Raw genomic sequence first — 17167 nt, 5'->3', positions numbered from 1 at the left:
ACTAAGAGATGCTAACGGCTGGGTGTTTACCAATAGCCTCTGGAACTTCTCCAGCATTCCACAGTCTTAAGACTCCCAAGCAGACTTCACAGAACTATGCAACCGTGATGGGGTGAGAGAACAGACTGACCCGACTCCTGTGTGTTCACCCTGTGTACAAACCTGTGGGGATACGGCTTGACTGTCACACACTCCCGTCATGTTCCCTAGGGGAAGTCGCTGTAGGAAGTAGACAGAGCACTGAGAGGGAATTCAGCAGTCCTCTCTCATCACACTTTAAGGAACAGCTGATAGAACGGGCTTGGTTTGTTGAGAACCTCTATCTTCTGTGTACTTTAATACAATGGCGTCTCACTGTGTTTTCTTGGGCTCCTGGGGAGTTAGAATAATGAATGTTTGAATTTCATGGGACTCGAAACCAGTCACTTTTAAGAAAACCTTTTTTGTAAGGTCTAAAACTCAAGTTCTTCGGTTGCTAAAGAAAACACCCGTGGCATCAAAGGATTTTAAGATTCCAGCTCCTTCCAAATATTCAACGGAAAGATGAGAATTTGTCCACAAACAGTTTCCAGCTTTCCTGTGTAGTGGTGGCCATGTAAATGACCTTACAAGACTTTTCTCAAGCCAAGTTTGAAAGAAGAGAAAGGTGACCTGCTGTACTGTGCTGACACATTGAGGGGAAGTGGAGGGGACATAGTGGTGGGGGGACACAGTTGGGAGAGACACAGTGGGAAGGGGACAATGGTGGGGGAACACTGTGGTTGGGGGACACTTTGGTGGGAGGATACAGTGGGGGGGACACGGGGGGATACAGAGGGGGACATAGTGGGGGAGACACTGGGGACACAGTGGGGGAGACACAATTAGGGAGAACACAATGGGAGAGACACGGGGGGATACAGTGGAGGAACAGTAGAGGGCCATGACTGCCAATTTCTTGTATGAGAAGTAGGCTACACAGCAGCCTTCTTAGAAAAGACCAAGACCAAGAGAGGAGCCGCAGAGTCCCTTGCACAGCAGGTGTTATAAAGCCCTGTGTCCAAGGAAGTCAAACCTTACCTGCACCTCACTTCCTAGCTTTACAGAGCCCCAGTGTTCTCCGCTTCATTTCCCAGCAAGGTTCCCTGTGGTTTCTCAAGAGACTATGGCAGACTCACACACCACAGGAATTCAAATCTCAAGGAAGGTGATAAATCACAGAAACAAACACTCCAAGTACAGAAAGCAGCCTCCAAAACTGCCCCACAGCAAACAAGACAATCCCGTGCCACCTGGATGACACACACTGTGACCACATCATGGGAGGCGCACGACACCAAGGCACACCGGTGGCATCATAAGTTCGAGGCCAGCCTGTGTGATGATACACAAGGAGACCCTCTCTCAAACACATTAACAATATCCGTCCGTCGAGATATCTCTGAGAGAAGGCAGGAAACAGATACAATTAAAGAAGTTCCATCCTTGGTGGCTAAAGTAACACGACAAGGCTCCTGAGAGGCAGAGGAGCCTCCACTGTCCAGAGCTGCTTCCCCTCGGGATGGGTTCATCTTCTACCTTCTCACACTCAGAAGCAAACCAGCTCAGGAAACATTGGGGAAATGTGGTTTCCAGCTTGGAAGAAGCAGAGACCCATGGGAGAACAAACAGCTTTAGGAGCCCCCCAAGTAGCCATAGCACTCTGTCACCCTGCTTTCAATAATTATCTACCACCTTCAAGTGGCTAGACATACAACTTCACTCTTCACTTATCTGAACTCTTAGGGTGTCCAAAATGCCCCTTAGATAAAATAAGAATCTAGAATTTGGTTTAAAAAAAAAATCACACGGTAAAACCAGGCATGGTAGTACATATCTGTAATTCCAACACCCTATGCTGAGGCAGGAGGATGCCAAATAAGTTCAAGGCTAGCCTGAGGTACATGATGAAACCCGTCTCTAGAAGTTAGTGAGCGAGTGGGTGGATGACAGGTAAACAGTTAAAATTGTGGCAAAGGAGATCGGTGGGTGCCCAAATGAAGGAATACTGCCCATAAGTCCACAGCTGTCAAAGTACGGGAAAATATGGTATGTCAAGGGTCACGCCATTCTCTGGAATTTTTCCTATGTCTACATTTTTCCATAGTAAAAGGATGGAAGTTTTTTTTTTTAAAAAAAAAAACAAAGGAGCCCAGCATTTTCCTTCCAACATAAACTTTCTCTTTGCCCTTCCTTCCAAAATAAAATTTAAGTCAAGCATAGTGACACACACTTGTAACCCCAGTGCTCCAGAGGCTGAGGCAGGGGGATTGTGAGCTTGTTGCCAATCAGGACCACACAAGATGTCTTTGTCTCAAACAACAAACAAGTAAACAGCAATGCCTTCAGTTGGGTAGATCAAGCTGACAGTATTTATCTGTATTTATCTCATTTTAAAACACAGCGCAGAGACTGATGAGGAAGCTCTGTGGGTAAGGTGCGTGCCACCGCCAAGTCCAGTGACCTGAGTTCCCGCAGACCAATGCAAGAGAGAGCCTGACTCCCAACGAACGAGCTGTCAACTGAGCACCACATAGGAGCTGCAGCATGCCCCCCCACACACACATACACACACAAGAGGATAACATTTAAAATATAGCGGGGACACTGTCTGAACAGACACCAGCACATAGGACAGAGCATGGTGTCGGTTTCACACTTGTGGCAGGGCACCTGATCCTCTTATATTTCTCAAAAAAAAAAAAAAAATCTCTCTATTCCTGCCAAGATGGGTGGGTGCCCTAGGGCCCCAGCATCCTTTGTTGAGAGAAGGATGAAGATCTGCAGTTTTTCTACTTCAATCTTGGCTATTGTGTGTGCTACAGTACGGATACTGAAACGCCCCAGCTAATGACAGCTGGAACCCAGAATGGGGGATCCCCAGAAGTGCCAAGATGGGTGGGTGCCCTAGGGCCCCAGCATCCTTTGTTGAGAGAAGGATGAAGATCTGCAGTTTTTCTACTTCAATCCTGGCTATTGTGTGTGCTACAGTACGGATACTGAAACGCCCCAGCTAATGACAGCTGGAACCCAGAATGGGGGATCCCCAGAAGTATCAGAATGCAGAGCAGGTAGTAACGAGCAATCCCTAGTTACAGAGCAGATCAACAGGAGGAGCCCTCTGCAGCGATGCAACTTACAGACTGGGCAAGGACAGCAGAGCGGTGCAAGGATCTGCTTCTGATTACCCAGGGACTCGGGATCCACAAGCTCAGAACCCAGAGCTCTCTCTGACCTGGTGTCAGAGTTACACCTCGAGTCTGTAGAGAGGGAGCTGAAGCTGGGACAGGACATACAAACAAGAGCAAGCACCCATATTCCAGGAACGCAAGACACCGTCCACCACCTAGTCTTGCTCATTCAGCAGTGAACACTGTGGAGAGGGACCCTACAGCTGGGCCCCTGGAACAGCCCTGGGTCTCCATCAGGAGCGCCCATCCCAACTCTAGCATCTTACCTAGATGGCGTTCCGTCTACTGTACCTCTCTGCTGAAGGCTGGGAAAATCCAAGCAAGTCACCAGAACTTCCTTCAAAACTGACTTCAAAGGCACCATCACTGAAGCCACTGGAGAGCTTCACCAGCCTGGGCACACTGAGAAAGCAAGGGACCTTGCCTGAAGGCGACACATCTACCCAGCCTCTGGAGGCTTGTGGTAAAGGGACAGATGCACAGGCAGTGGGCAGGCAGGCTCTTGGTGAAAGGCAGGGCCCCTGACCTCCCGCAGCAGTTTTCCACACCTCCCTTTCCTTCCTGCCCTGGGCTCAACTCCCTCCCTGACCCAGAGCTCTCTTACTTCCTATCCAAACTCCAGTGGATGGCCAGGCTGTTCTACCAACTCTCTCTCTCTCTCTCTCTCTCTCTCTCTCTCTCTCTCTCTCTCTCTCTCTCTCTGGGTCTGACTGCTTCATGAGCTCACTTAAGGAAGTCATTTGTACACACAAAGCTACCTAGGGGCTCCCTCCCTCCCTGCATTTCTTACACAGGGATACTTGTGCATGCCACACACACTTGTCACAATCGCAGACTAGGAAGAACAGGCTAGGGATTCCTTATCATTCAGGTTTCCGATTTTCAGATCATTTTTAAATATGTGCATGTACAGACTTAAATATTTTGGAAGGAGACCTAATCATAAACATAAAACTAATTTGTTTCATATATACCTTCTCTCTTTAGCCTAAAACTAAAATACAATATATTTAATGATTTTCTGCAAGAGGGGCTGGGGAAACAGCTTAGTAGGTAACGTGCTTGCCGAAAAAGCATAAAGACCTGATGTTGATCCCACAACTCACACGAAAAGCTAGGGGTGTGGTTACATGCCTGTAATAGCAGCACTGGAGGGGGTGTGGTTACATGCCTGTAGTAGCAGCACTGGAGGGCAGAGACAAGAGGACCTAACTGGCAAGCCTGAGGTCCCAGTGAAAGGCCCTGTCTCAAAAACAAGCTAGGTGGCTCCTGAGGGAACACATCTGAGGCTGACTGCTGGCCTCCACACACATGTATAGCACATGTACACACATACACATGCATATGCACACACATGTGGATATGCACCCACCCATGCACACGTGCATGCATTCAGGGATGCAGCCAAGCTTTGTATAGAACTCCCACCATTTATTTAACATTTGCACTAAGGGACTTTTGGATTCTGGAACCATTACCAGTTTCACACTAGGGATGTTAAGCTTGTATGTCAGCTCCTAGCAGCAAACACGACCACTGTATATGACCATTGTTATTGCTATTATTTCAATGTGTACTGCAGGAAACACACAGCCTGCTGAGTACAACTGAGCTACTTTTGGCAAGCCAACAGTTATGAGACAGAAACATCTCTTACATTAACGGGTTTATCAGAAGGGAGCAAAATTAGCAAGTACAGATTCTGAGGAGCCCATCTTGCGACAAGTTGGGTTTCAGATCAGACCTGGGATGGCTCATCAAGTAGGTTCTGAAATGTTATGCCACAGTCCCTGCCCCAGAGGCAAGAGGCTGAATCACGGGGGGAAAAATGCAAACAGGTATAAACTGGTGTCAGCTGTTAGACTCTGTGCAATTCCCTCTGATGTAACCCGCTGTCAATCAGCGGGGTAAACAGAGATGCTGCACACGCATGCACCATGGCCCTGTCACTGCTGTCCCCTTTTCTGTCACACGATGCACACCACTGCAGTAGAAACATGGGACAACCTGTGTTCTATACCATTCTCAGCAACACCACAGAGGAAGCAAACCTGCCTGCCACCCTTTGCAGCGGTAGCTGGAATGCTCTAAAGAACCTGGGAGCATTCCATTTCTGTAACCAGGGACGACCGCAAAAGGCTGACTGTTCGTCTGTCCGGACCAGTGCAGGGTAAGCCTGGACCCCTGCAGGTAAGAAGTTATGTGGGTCCACTGGTCTGACACCTCTGTCATTGCTGTGCGTGAGTGCACAGAACAAAAGGGCAAAGGTAAGCCAGGCGTGGTGGCGCACACCTTTAATCCCAGCAGGCGGATTTCTGAGTTCAAGGCCAGCCTGGTCTACAGAGTGAGTTCCAGGACAGCCAGGGCTACACAGAGAAACCCTGTCTCGAAAAATCAAAAAAAAAAAAAAGAGGGCAAAGGTCAATGACTTCAGTTTTGAAGTGGAGCTGTTTAACACTGAACACTTAGATGCGCAAAACTTCTGAGCTGGGCAGGCCGCGCAATAAGGTGCTTGGTGCATAAGCATGAGGACATGAGTTTGACAAGCCCTGGCACCCCCATGAAGGCGAGCCAGCACAGACACACCCACAGGCCGACCTGATCTAGACAACCCTTCACTGCAACTCTCCCTCGTGGTTCTGGGGTGTGTCAAGCTGACAGTTAAAGCTAGGCTTCCCGTATGCCTGTTCAAAATCTGAACTGATTAAAACCACTAGCACTTGAGGAATTTTCATTCTCTTCCTATCTGCCCTGCTGGCCTGGCTCTCTTAGAGAAACTGTTTGTGTACCAGGTTTATCAGGTCAAAGCCTCTTTGTACGCATTCCTAAACTGTTCCCAAATTTGCCAGATTCAAAGTTTACAACTGAGGTGACCCAGCTGGACAGCTTTTTACTGTGTTAAAATTTCCTGTGCAACAGGCAGGTTTGTCTCCCGCTGTCCCCATAGTAACTCTGCGACTGCCTATGCTCCTGTGGAACACTGCTTCGAGCACTCACTGGTCCCGAATATAACTGAAGCTGTTGACCTATGTCCTCTTGTCCCAGGTGTTTACACCTAACAAAGACACAGAGATGTCAGGCCAGTGGGCCTATACAACTTTTGCATGCAGTGGGCATGGAGACACCTGTCTGTGACCCCAGCATGGGAATGGCAGAGACAGGAGGATCCCAGTAACGAAGTCATCCAGAGCTACACACCACTTTAACACATGACACAGAAACAATGGCAGGCCCAAACAATACAGGACGAGGGTGAAGACGGAGGGGTGCTTGCTATCCCACTATTACATGAGATCTTAGAAACGGTTCCATTTACTCCAACCCTGCGGACTTACTGAAGCCATCAAGTCTCTAGAGTACAATGGCCTGATGTCAGGTTGGCAAGAAGATTCTGAATCTGCATCTGCATGAAAGTAGGCCAGCATTGTGGGGTGGGCTTCATCCTGTCACCTGCTCCTCAGAGCTCGAGGACCCATGAAGTGACTGGGGAAACTACAGAAGTTCCCAGTTTTACCACTGTGACTGAAAGCTTTTAGATGGTGGCTATGCACAAGGAATGGTGATTCAAGGTGGCCTCAGCTGGACAGCCCATCCCTGTGACGACCTTCACAGGGTTAAAATGTCCGGTAACACAGACATGCACCCTCTGTCTCCTGTTGCTCCGTGTCGGCTACTGCTCATGTTTAGAGTTTCTCTGAGTTTCTAGTTTTGGGGAGATGACTCAGAGAACTTGAGGACCTGGCTTTGATTGTAAGAGACAGACGGGGGATCCCTGGAGCTCACTAGCTACTCTAGCTTTGTCAGGAAGCCTCAAGTCCAAGTGAAGGCTCTGTCTTTCTAAACAAGGTAGAGGGTTTCTGGAGGTATTAGCCTAGGTTGACCTCTGTCCTTCACGCACAAGCACCACATGCCTCCACATACGCAAAAGTAAACCAAGAGGGTGTATGGCAACAGTCTCACTTGAACGTAACATGCTCGAGTGTAAACACCCGACTCTTTGGCTCATTCTCTCCCTTTAAGGTCGGCTTTTCACTCCTTAAGGATCTCCTGGGTCACATGCTACGATGAGACAAGTTACTTTCATAACCTAACACGCAGAGGTGGGGGTCTCAGTCAGCAGAAAACAGAGCCAGCCCGTGGGATGTCTAGCTAGGGCTATTCATTAATTAAGAGGAGCTCTCTTACTTTAAAGTCAGTAGCTAGGACGTTGGAGCTGGCTGGGCTTAAGAAGATATTTCCACCTTTTTTTCCCTCATTGGCAATTCATTTCAAATCAGTGGGCGAAGCAAAACATACCCGTTAGTTAGAGATTCCACGCCCGTCCGGTGACACAGGAGAATTTCAGAAGGGCCCCGCCCAGTAAGCAGACCTGGACCTTCTGGAAGCTGGGCTTTTGGAGAAGCAAGGTGGCAGGTATTGTTTGGTTTGGGGCGGGAAGTGAGTAGGTGGTGGGCAGGGAAGGACTTGAGAATAGGAGAATTGTTTGGATAACTTCGCAGGGAAGTGTCAGGACTCCCAGCACAGATGGCAACAGGAAGAAGCCACGGGGCTCCAAAAGGGCAGTGCTCAGGGCCAACAAAGGTGAGGGCAGCCACACGGGGAGGTACAAGAGAGGAATTCATAGGCACTGGGTGGGAAGTTAGCTGTTCAAGAAAAACAGCCAAGCGCAAGGGAGAAGGCGAGAGAAGCAGAAGCAAGGGTGAAGCCTCACCTGAGCGCCACACTCTGCTTAACCGCAAAGACCCACGTGCACAGAGAGCAGAACGAAGGGCTGCAAGGGTGCTGGGAGGGAAGAGGGGAGCATAAACCCCCCAACTCCCCTCACCTGCATTAAGGGGTGCTGATCATGTGTTACAGCTTTATTCTGAGCACCCCAAGGACTCAACAGCCAGGCAGCTTCTCAACAAAGATTCCCCGGGCATCACTGAACACTTGTGGAATCTATGAAGACGGCGTACTCAAGCTGAGTACATCTAGAGTAACCTCCAGCGGCCAGTCCTTAGGAAAAATAGGTGATAAAGTCTTCCTGGAATTGTTGAGAACGGATGAAGAGAGATGAGCCAGTGGATCCCGGTGGAGAAGTGAGCCCTAGTCAGAATTCAGCTGATGAGCTAGGCCTTGCCTTCCCAACCTTCAGCACTGTAACAGAGAACGCCAGCCTTCCTGCAAAGGTGAGATGGTAACACAAGGCTGGTGTGCCTGCCAACATCCAGGGCCTCCACTCCAAACTCAACCGCAAATGGTGGGGCTGACCACCAGGCTGAAGACCTGGCCTTCCATACTTGAAGTGTCCAGTCCTAAGGTACAGACATCTGTGGGTACTGTTGCCGTTGTGGTCAGTACAGTGGTGGACGGGGGAAGTTATAATTAATAAATGCTTGAGCCACACCCTAATTTTACCAGAGGTTACAGCTGCCATTTTCTGCAGCGCTTCCCAGCTCCAGACTCTGCACTGGTGATCCCACCTAATACATCAAACTTGTTGATGTTTCGGACCACCTCCTTCACTTCCCAGACACACAGCAACATCGAAAAAGTCTAAGTCTTTACCTGACGTAACACCTTGGAGCTCAAGCCGTCTGCAGGGAGGCCTCTATCTACCTTCATACCATAAAGTAATCTGCTCAGAGGCGAACTTGCTGAGTGCCCGTCAGCACAAAGCCAGCGTGAATGTCACCACTTTAAAGAAATGGACTCGTTGGAGATCCCCAAATATAGAATACGGGAACGGTAGGATCCAAGTTGCTCGACAGCTCAGGGTCAGAGAAGAGCGAAGGAAAAGAGCTGAGCAGAGTAGAGGCTGGAGCTAATCTGCGTCCTTCAGTGTGTAAGGTGCGCGTGGCGCTTCCCGGGCACAAGCCCGAGGATTCACGGGTAACTCTACCTCTCTGCCTCACACAACACAACCCTCCCAGGGCCCTTGCTCTCCCCAGCAGTGAGCCCAGGTCAATCTTGAGAGTCAGTGTTTGAAAAATAAACCAAACAGTGTCCAAGTTCCATGCGCTTAGGCACTGGACAGTCAACCTTTCAGCAGACACAGCACAGTGTATGTGAAATGCTGGCCCAGGAGCTACACACGCCAGGCTCCTTCCCATGCAGTCACTTCTGCCCGTTGCTCAGAATCTCCATAGTGTCTTGTTTTCTTTAGTTCTACTTTTAGGGCTAGCTCTGTCCCCCTAATATGGAGCCTTCTGAAAGCCAGCAGTGTCAAGTCCCACATGCAAAGGAGCAACAGAGAGCTGACTGTTGATAGCTGTTAACAGCAGCAGCAGTCGCAGCCCAAAGCATGCACACTCGACAGCATGCATACGTGCAGACACATGCGCAAACACACACGCGCAAACACACACAAGCACATGTGCACACACACACACAAGCACATGCACACACACACAAGCACATGCACACACACACAAGCACATGCACACACACACAAGCACATGCACACACACACAGCACATGCACACACACACACACAAGCACATGCACACACGCATAAGCACATGAGCACACACACACAGACACGCACATATGCACACAAACCCCTACTCAGGGGAAGAAGCCTGAAGCCCTTCAGTGTTGGGTTCCCAGTGCGATTACTCACTAGAGAGGGGGAGTGCCTTCAGGTCTTGCCAGGGACTTGTGGGAAGGTCCCTGCACCCGATGCTTTTGTGACCAGGCAAGCCTCCAGGACTCAATCTGCATCTGCAGACAGAGATTCTTTCCTGCCTCAACCTCCAATTCTGCCGCACACAAGAATTCCTTCCACAGCTGAATGCTCAGAGCCACGACTAGCACCCTACTGCTCCGAGAGTTCAAACCTGTCCACTTAACACCCTGCGGGCTGACGGTTTAAGTTGCTTTATGCTGTTTAAGGTTGTTAATCCCAAACTGACAATCAACCACGTGTCTCCTTCGCAGCTAGCTGCAGATTCATTGTCACTGGTCTTCACTAGTCAGTGCCATTATTTCAACAAAGTCCATTAAGTTGTCTGCTTTCCAAGGTTCATCATAATGGCACTGATTACTGAGAAATTCACACCCAGCTACGCAAAGGGTAGTAGGAGAGACACAGAGCGTAGTGAGATCATGTGATGGCAGATCCCAAAAGCTGCCGGGCTGGAATTAGAGAAGATGGATTAAACACTAACATCCGAGCAGAAGAGCAACAGGGAGACACTCACCGACTTAGTGTTGGCATCTAAATCAGGACAAGGATTCAAAGTGCTTTAGAAGGCAGGTTAAGCAGGGGCTTAGATGCTAACAGGCTGGCGTGTAGAGACAGGTTTCTTTGAGGTGGCTGGAAGGAGGCGGGCCATATAGATGACCGGACCAATGGCCAAATGAATGTCTGTGTATCACAGAAGATAAGGGAAAGGTCTTGGAGGACAGCCTTCCTAGAGATGCTATAGCCTGCCTCCAGCATCACAGAATATGAAGATCAGAGCAAATGTCAGGGCTGGAAAGCCACACCCATTCGACCTGCAAAACTCCGCCTTCATACATGACCACGTGCATCACACTTGGAGAGCATACAAACCATCAATGATCTCATAGCTTATATGCCAGCCTTTTTTTCTCCTTGAGACAATTTCTCATGTCAACCAGGCTGGCTTCCAACTCCCTAAGTAGCTGGAAGGGTGGGGTGGGGAGGGGGATCTAGTGCCTGCCTCCACCTTTTGAATGCAGGGACCACAAGCAAGCACAGCCATGTGCAGTTTTATGCAACACTGAGAATAGAACCAGAGCTTCTGGCACTGTGGGCAAGCATTCTACCAACTGAGCTACATCCCCAGACTCCCCTTTTAAAAATTAAGCACACTTTTACTGAAGCTTACACGGTGGTACAATGATACATTTGACATGAGTAAAGTGGAAAACAATAAACCCTTCCCTCTGCCGCACTCCAGTGTTGGAGCAGTCCATGGGCCACTTCTGTGTGTGCAAGACTTTAAAGCAGAATTCTCAGTTATTCGGAGAGGGGTGAGCAACGCACCACTTAAGAACAAATTCCACCCAAGCTTTGCTCCTCATAGTAACGAAAACAAAAGCATCCAGGTCCTGAACTCATGACAGAATCCAACTGATTAAAGCCGGCTGATAACTTCCTTAGTGAGACACTCACTCGAGAGCGTGCTTAAAACAAGAGTCAGAAAGGTGTTCCAGCAGCACACAATTTCAACCCTAGCATTGACAGATTTGATGCTTAGAAATGTTTTTTTGTTTACTTCCTGGGGGGTTGAGCATGGTTCAGGACAGGGTCTCCCTGTGTAGCCCTGACTGTCCTAGAACTTGATCTGCAGACCAACTGACTTTGAACTCACAGAGATCCACCCAACTCTACTTCCCGAGTACTGAGATTAAAGGCAAGCAAAACATTTTTGTTTTGTTTAAAAAAAAAAAAAAGAGTGGTTGGTGTATAACGATGGTAGGAAGAGACACACGAGTGCATCTATCCACATAACATTAGGAGGACAGAAAACTCAAACATCAAAAGACGCATCTCAGACTGAGAGATGACAGCAAGTTTGCTGCTGCCTTCAGTGACCTCCTTTTGGCAACAGAGAGGAAAGCTGTGGAGACTTCTCCCCTTCTAGTCAACCTAGAAGACAACCCTTCTAATACAAAGTGACCAGGACAACTGGTTTACACAGGAAGAGCTGTATCCTGTGTGGTATATAACATCCTGAGATGTGAGGGCACACAGAATAAATCCATTTGCCACAGGCCTCTCAGACATCACAGAGAGAAGGCACCTGGTTACCTCGGATCCCACAGATGGGATGACCTAAGGTCTTCCCTATGTGGGACATGTGAGCCTCTAATCCTTTGTCTTTGACAGGAAGTCAAGATAAATTTACTCAGAAGGATGGTGGGGAGAGTGTCTGAGAAGAGGTCTTAAAGGACCCCTGCCAATGGGACTGGAAATACAGCCTAGTTAGAGGAGCGTGCACATAGCCACTCCCAACACCACATACACTGGGCATGATGGCTCATGTAAACCTGGCACTTGGAAGGCAGAAGCAAAAGTATCAATAGTTCAAAGTCACCCTTAGCTACAAGACAGCCACAGGGTGTGGAGACAGCTTGGACACACAGATCTCCAGAGGACAACTAAAATTCAGCCCACTGTGACATCACAAATCAATCTCAGCGATCAAAGACCAAGTTCTTATTAAACACAGGGAGGAGACAGAGTGGTCATCTATTATCACCTGCCTTGTCCGTGCGTATCTTTGATAAAATAAACAAAAATCAAAACCAGCCTAACTTTGGGATTGATTTGACATTGGCATACCCGGGCGGTGTACCCGGGCTGTGTTCTTCCCTTCCTGCCTGCCAGGCCAGCACTGCAAGGTGCAGGTTTGTAGTTGATTAGCAGCAGATCAGCTACTGGCTTGAGTGAAGCAGAGCATAGGGCAGCCTAGCAACAGACGAACGGAGACCCTAGGAGACTAGCATAGTCAGTCCCACTGTGGAACTGTCTTTTCTGCAACGAAAAAGCTCCCGTCTAGCTCCAGGGCTTTGCAGCCCCATAGGAAGAACAATATCAACCAACCAGACTCCCCCCAGAGCTCCCAGGGACTAAGCCACCAATCAAAGAGTACACATGGCTCCAGCTGCATATGTAGCAAGGGATGGCCTTGTCAGGCATCAATGGGAGGAGAGATCCTTGCCCTAGGAAGGCTCAATAGATGCCCCAGTGTAGGGGAATCGAGGGCAGGGAGGTGGAAGTGGGTGGGTGGGTGGAGGAACACCCTCATAGAGGCAGGGGGATGGGGAATGGGATAGAGGGTTTCTAGGAGGGGTAGAAACTGGGAAAGGGGATAACATTTGAAATGTAAATAAAGAAAATATTCAATAAAATTATATATATATATATCTCCTGTCCAGAATGTGGCTGGCACCCTCCATCCCAGAATGGCTTGCCTACATCTTTTTCTTTTTTGGAACAGGTCAAAGGTAAGGTTCCAAGCAAGCTTCCTTAGCAAGGACAGACATAGGGCAGATGTTTCCAGAAATGTTTACCATAGCGTATACACTGCTTGCCTCTTTCTTGCTATGGAGGACTGTGAGGACTGGTTAGAAGCCCTGGAACCTTCCTCAAATGCCCCTTCCCTGTAGACAGTGAAACAACTGTTAGGACCCAGCTAGTGACATCTCCACTTCCCAATTCTTCCACCACTGGGTAGGAAAGGAGGAAAATTCAAGTTATCCGGGCTACATCCCATAATACAAAGAAACAGTCACTGCCTGCTTCCCTTTTTTGTATGACACTCAGGAAGGTATGAGTATCAGGAAGGTGGCCACCACCCCGTTCTGTGCTGACAGGGAACGAACATTTCTGTCATGTTTGCATGCAAGTACTAGATCCGCCCCCTGGAAGTCTAAACAGAAGTTCCTGAGAACCATCGCCACAGCAGACCCTCTAGACCCAGAGCTCGCAGCCAGGCCTCGAAGGGATTGTCTTCTGGCTGTCCCTGAGCTGTATGTAAGATGTCCTCTCCCTCTCCTCTCCCCTCTCCCCTCTCCTGCATCTGGAGGCAGGAACCAGCAGCAAGATTCTTAGGAGAGAAGGTCCAGAGTTCCATCTTGGCCCCCTCTCTCGATGTGGGGAGTAGCACACCTATGACCCTGTGCTCAGACACTTCCAGGAGACATCATGAGCCTAGAGGCACCTGTTCAGCCCTGGAGAAGCTGTGTTGAACAAGGCATAATAGGGGTTGAGCTCCATCAAGAGAAGGACCTGCCTCCAGGGTGAGATGCTGGGCCTGGAGCTCTGGAGAACTTTCCTATTGGATTTGAAAGCAAGTAGAACTGGACTGGGTTAACTACGCTAGCATAAAGGACACTGCCCTGTATATAGGACCTTAGCATAAAGAGAGGGACTCTCTGCTTTACATAAAGGCAAAGGACAATGAGCTGAGGCTGATCGGGCCCCACTTTCTTTGGTTAGACCTGATTGATAAGAGAGCCTTACAAAGCTAGAACCAGATTTATAAGGAAAGCCAATGGACTCTAGTTGTGACCTTGTGAGTTTACTGTAGTCGTGTGTACAGCTGAGAAACATGGATCTCTGCAGTAGGATGGTTGCTGCCTCAATGAGAGGGAAGGAAATCTACAGAGAGATTTCTACAGAGAGAGGGTCACCTCACTGCACCAAAGCCAGTGTGTGTGTGTGGCGGGGGGGGGGGGGGGGACGGACATGGATGGCTCTTTAAACCTTCTTAAGAAAGCTAATTATAAAAGGAGGAGGCAGTGGCCTGTTTGCCACACAACCACTGAGTCTGGGTCCCAAGACCCACGTAAAAAGCCAGGTACATACACAGCACACCTTTTAAGCCCTGAGCTGTAGCCCTAACAGAGACAGGAGAATCCTGGGGGCTCACCGGTGACACAGCAGGATCCATGAGCTCTAGATCCCACGAGAAACCCTGTCTCAGAAATCTAGTGGAAGGCAATCAGGGAAGTTGTTCTGTGTAGACCTTTGACCTCCCACAGGGCACATATCCCTGCATACATAGGACACACATTATGCGCGCGCGCACACACACACACACACACACACATGAATAAAAAGTCAAGTCTTTAAGAAAATGATTATTATTTATAAATAAGAAGTATTTGTTCTAGCTGGGACTAAAGAGTCAGCTTGTAACAGGTTTGCAGCAAACCTGTGGTAAATCTAAGCCCTGAGGTAGTAGAGAAAGACATAGTCAGGCAAGCCATGTTCCTCTACCTAGACTGCACAGACAGCACAGGCAGAAACTATGAGAAAGGCCAGCCCCTTAGGGACAGAGAACAGGACCTGGATCCCTCGCTAGGCAGACTCTTAATACCAGCTGTCGTTCTCAAAACTGGTTAGAAGCTGGGAAGGGTGGCTCTTGCCTGTTATTCTAGCACCTAAGAGGCTAAGATAGAAAAGACTGCTGTTGAGTATGAGTCCAGCCTGGGCTACATAATGAGTTCCAGCTCAGCTATAGGCTAAGACTCTGTCTTTAAAAACCATAAAACCAGGAGCTGAGGGAGTCAGCCCCGTTGTTACAAGTACCTGCCATCCAAGGATAAGGACCTTCGCTTGATCCCCAGAGGCCTCATGAATTGGGTGCTGTAGCACGAGCCTGTCATCTCAGTGCTGGGGACACAGAAACAGATGAATCCTTGGAGCTCACTGAGCAGTCAGCCTACTCAGTGAGTTCGAGGCTAGGGAGAGACTGCCTCAAAAAGCCCAGGCAAAAGGCTCCAAGAAACAACACTGGTCATTGATGTTCACATGAGCACTGCACACACCACCACCCTCAAGCCTGTTAAGCATCAAGTTTCCACCAAGCTTGCCTATTATAAAGATTGCTAATAATGTTCAGAGCATGTTTTTGCTATGAACATTAAGTGGGGCAAAAGCTTTATTTGGGGCAGTCAATGGTCATCCCCAAACTACTGCTTTTTCTTCATGGTGCAGGAACCATTCACCACTTTGAACAAGAATGCAGATGACGCAGGTGTGTGTGTGTGTGTCCCTGTGCAAGAGTCCATGAGGCCAGAAGATGTCAGATACCATAGAATTGCAATTGCAGGTGGTTGTGGGCCACCACGTGGATGCTAGAAACTGAGCCTGAATTCTGCAAGAGCAGCCAGTGCTTTTGACTTGCTGAGCCATATCCCTGACCCTGCTCCTTTTTATCTCTCTCCCTTCCAGGGTCCCCATAAACAGTGTCACGCTGTGTCCACTAACAAGAACACTGCTTTTCTCCAGTTTCCCACCGAGGAAAAGATCTCTTTATGTGGATCTGTAACTACACAGCTGTGTTCACTAAGGAGTCCGCAGCCATCGTCCTACAGGTCTCTAACAGACAGCACACTATTCAGGGATACCACCTGGCTGCTTTGCAAGGCATGAGTCATAAAACCCTCTGAGCTATGTAAATTCTATTTGCAAAAGAAGAAAAACAACCTTCAGGGGGTGAGCCCTGCAAGGCCAAATGGTCTTAGTCAAAGAAGCAATGGTTACCCATTATTCACCCTGAGTAGTAGCTCTCAACAAAGATTAGGTGTGTGTGTGTGGCATACTGCAGGGGTTAACCATTAACCAGCTGCCTAACAATGCCCCACATACCTACCCAGCCCCCCCAGCGCTCCGTGCTACACAGCGGGAAGGCAAGAATGTCTCCTGTCTGCAGGGCTGGGGGTAAGGTGAACCTCACCTCAAGGCTCGGGGCAGCAGGGAAGCCAGACCTAAACCTTAAGTTTATTAACCCTGACTCAGCAGAGCGAGCGCCAGTCTCACTCATTAAACCTAGAATGAAAACACTTAAGACGATGGCTTATAATACCCTTGGACCTGGCATTGTGTCTCCAGGTCTAAACGTTTGTTTGTTTGTTTGTTTGTTTGTTTGTTTGTTTGTTTGTTTTGCGATGCTGGTGACCTTGCACAGGTCTGGTAAACCCTGCACTGCTAATCTACATGCCCGGCTCCTCAGCGGGATTTGAGAATTTTTGACATCTTACTATATTCTTTACAAGATTTCGCCAGTATTTGTTGCACATAATACTGATTGGTGATGCTGTCATGAAACACAAATATAAATAAAACTTACAAAAACATTGTCTTGCTTTTCCTATACGGCCACATGAATGTACCGTGCTTCAGTAACACTCAAGTCAGTGCCCATATGTGGCTCCATCTCTGACAAACCCTTAACTTGACCTTTCTCCTGTCTGCAGAGCCTCACCTCAACATGTCCTATCAGATGTCGTAGGAATGAATTCCAGAGCACAGAGCAGCCCCCCTGTTAGGTTGCATAGACAGCTAGAGGCCTTCTCCGTGCCTGTACTGAGTATGTCTATGCCATAGTCCGCATGCTTTGGAACGCCAACGTATTTCTCCAAGCACAGAGGCCAGAGACCCCCTCCTCCCAGCTTCAGCTTCATGTTGGGTTAGCAACCATTGAAATTCAGGC

General features: G+C 48.7%; 1 protein-coding gene across 2 annotated transcripts in view; it reads right to left on the bottom strand.

Annotated features, from left to right (window-relative positions):
- Positions 1-17167, bottom strand: part of Ptpn14 (protein tyrosine phosphatase non-receptor type 14) — a 149199-nt gene that overhangs the window by 98452 nt on the left and 33580 nt on the right. Inside the window, exon 1 of one of the 2 annotated variants that reach the window (XM_029477888.2) lies at positions 3476-3711. The exons of the other annotated variant lie outside the window; for it this stretch is intronic. The gene's annotated coding sequence lies outside the window, so the exon portion shown is untranslated. Of the gene's footprint in view, positions 1-3475; positions 3712-17167 lie in introns of those variants that run through there. 2 annotated transcript variants of the gene reach the window in all.

The sequence above is a fragment of the Mus caroli genome, unplaced genomic scaffold (assembly GCF_978045245.1).
Source record: "Mus caroli unplaced genomic scaffold, Mus_caroli_1 scaffold_1, whole genome shotgun sequence".
NCBI classification, from domain to species: domain Eukaryota; kingdom Metazoa; phylum Chordata; class Mammalia; order Rodentia; family Muridae; genus Mus; species Mus caroli.
This window is presented reverse-complemented; position numbering and strand designations above follow the sequence as displayed.